At 50.3% G+C, this 2,711-nt stretch overlaps 1 pseudogene; it reads right to left on the reverse strand.

Annotated features, from left to right (window-relative positions):
* Window positions 1-1,535: 1,535 nt before the first annotated feature.
* LOC130019027 (uncharacterized) lies at window positions 1,536-2,310 on the reverse strand (annotated as a pseudogene).
* Between the last annotated feature and the right edge of the window lie 401 nt (window positions 2,311-2,711).

Raw genomic sequence — 2,711 nt, forward strand, 5'->3', positions numbered from 1 at the left:
TGTATTCATACCCGTGAAGCATCTCAATAGGGGCATCACAAATAAAGGAATACACTCCATTCCTTTTTTGCAAACCACAGCACCCAAAAGGAGAGAGAGAACAAAAAGGAATGCCCTGCCACAGAGGCAGGGTGGGATTCGGGGGATGGGGGGTGGGAGGGATACTGGGATTAGTGCTGGTGGAGAACAGGCACTGGTGGAGGGATGGGTACTCGATCATTGTATAACTGAAACCCAAGCACAAAAATGTGTAAGTCTACAACTGTACCTCCTGGTGTTTCACTAATAAATTTTTTTTAAAAATAAAGACATAAATATTTTTATTTTTTATTTTTAACTTTTGTTATTGAATCACAGTGAGAGACATGGTTACAAAATTCTTCATGATTGGGTTTCAGTCATACAATGTTCCATAACCCATCCCTTCACCAGTGTCCATTTCCCACCACCAATGTCCCCAATTCTCCCCCCTCCCCCAGCCTGTCTCTATGGCAGGTATCTTCCTTCCATCCTTCCTTCCTTCCTTCCTTCCTTCCTTCCTTCCTTCCTTCCTTCCTTCCTTCTATTCCTTCCCTCCCTCCCTTCCTTCTTTCCTTCCTTCCCTCCTTCCTTCCTTCCTTCCTTCCCCTTCCTTCCTTCCTTCCTTCCTTCCTTCCTTCCTTCCTTCCTTCCCTCTCTCTATCTCTCTCTGTCTCTGTCTCTCTCTCTCCACCCCCTTTTTTGGGTTTGCGATACAAATACATACTTGTTCCTTTACCTATTTTCAGCACATAGTTCTTATCCAATAAATACTCTATTTTTAATCAGAAATTTTACCAGGCATTCAAGATTAATAGTAAATTGCATTGGACCACTTTGGGCACACTGTTCTGTAAGCACTGGCTACTCTCTGGGGTGGAGACTTCATGTATGCTGGCTTCAAACCATCATCCTCTTCCCATTTCCAAGAGTTCGCTGGGTAAGTTTATGATATATAGTCCTGATTACTCCAATGCCCCGTTATGTTCCTAGTCACATGTCTGAGAACTAAACAGACATTCAGAGAGAAAATGGAAACTCTGCAAAAAAAAAAAAAGACAGCAGAATCTTCTAATCTATCCTAATGTTTGGTCCAAAATAACAGATAAGAACAAGCGTAGCATCCTCAGGCTTCTAAGCAGGTGGACTTTCCTGGTCGCCCGCCTTTTGAGATGATGGTGAGAGGAGAAGAAAGCCACACCAATAGCTCCAGACCTCATTGTCCTTTGTCCACCTGGGGGATCTTTTGTTTCGGGTTTTATGATCCCACAACTCTGGGGCCTTCTCTAGACACCCCCACTATACCTCGGGCTCCTCTTTAACAGGACTTGTGATTATGGGAGAGATAATCATTTACATTTTTACCTTTATGTGCCTTTCCCACCAGATCATAGGGTCCAGGAGAGCAGCAAGTTTTCTAGTGATCACTGTCACTGTCACTGTCATGCCGTTAATCATCGATTACTCGAGCGGGTGCCAGTGGCATCTCCATTTGTCCCAGCCCTGAGAGTTTAGCATCATAAACTTGATGGTCTCTCTCAGCGGATGCAGCATGCCAGCTGGATGTCCTGGGGCATAATGGTGACGCACTTGGCGAGGAATGCACAGAGGTTGGTGTCCTCAAAGAGTCCCACCAGGTAGGCCTCGCCTACCTCCTGTAGCGGCATGACAGCCGAGCTCTGGGAGTGCAGGTCGATCTTGAAGTCCTGCGTGATCTCTCGAACCAGCCGCTGGAACTGAACCAGCTGGCGGATCTCGCGTAGCGCCATGGTGTTGGGCCAGTAGTGGTGCAGCTTCTTCACGCCACCGGTGGCTGGCGCCGCTCTTGTGGGCCACCTTGGTGGCCAGCTGCTTGCGGGCGCCTTCCCGCCCATTGATGTGTGCGCCATTTGCTAAGTACAAGCCCTCTTGTTCTTCCCAACTCAGACTCCTTCAGGGTTAGGGAAATGAGACCCATTTTAGCTACTGTTATTGGCATATTTGGCACATCACAAGTGGCTTGCCAGGCTCTGCCGTGCGGGTGGGATACCCTCAGTAGCTTGCCAGGCTCTCCGGGCAGGGGGGAAGATGGAGGTTTTTGGGGTGGTCTCTAATCATCCCTGCAGGTGTTCCCAGTCTACCAATGTAAGCTCCTGGACCGGGCTGCTGTAACAATTTGTACACTGACAACATGCACCTGCCTGCATCTCCGGGCAGCGCCTGGGGCATCTGTGGCCTCAGGTTGATCTCCTTGAGGTGGATGGAGTGCGTCCAGAGGTTGTTGAATAAATAGCTGGCAGCGCAAGACCCCATCGCATAGGGTCTGTGCCAGGTCGAACACCCACACCGAGCCCCAAGCCACTCGGTGTCCGGCGGACAGCGTCCTGCAGCAGACAAGCCACCGTGTGGGCCACTGTCACTGTTTCATGCTTGACAGTGCTGCAACTTGGCCCAGCAGGGGGAGGCGGCGACGCTGCAGCCCCGCCGCGGCCCTTCCCCACCCAGATGACTCCACCCTGTCTTAATCCCGCAAAGCAGCCGGCAATGTCCAGCAGGAATCATGTGCAGAGTTCCAACAGGGATCACACGCGGAATTCCATGCCCGGACTGCATTCAGCCACTGTAGGGCAAGTGATCCACCTGCAATCGAAAGGCACCTCTGCACAGCACCTCTACCTCAGGCACTCTGGAGCTGGGAGCTAATAGTTTTGCAG

This window comes from Sorex fumeus, unplaced genomic scaffold (assembly GCF_029834395.1).
Source record: "Sorex fumeus unplaced genomic scaffold, SorFum_2.1 ptg000393l, whole genome shotgun sequence".
NCBI classification, from domain to species: domain Eukaryota; kingdom Metazoa; phylum Chordata; class Mammalia; order Eulipotyphla; family Soricidae; genus Sorex; species Sorex fumeus.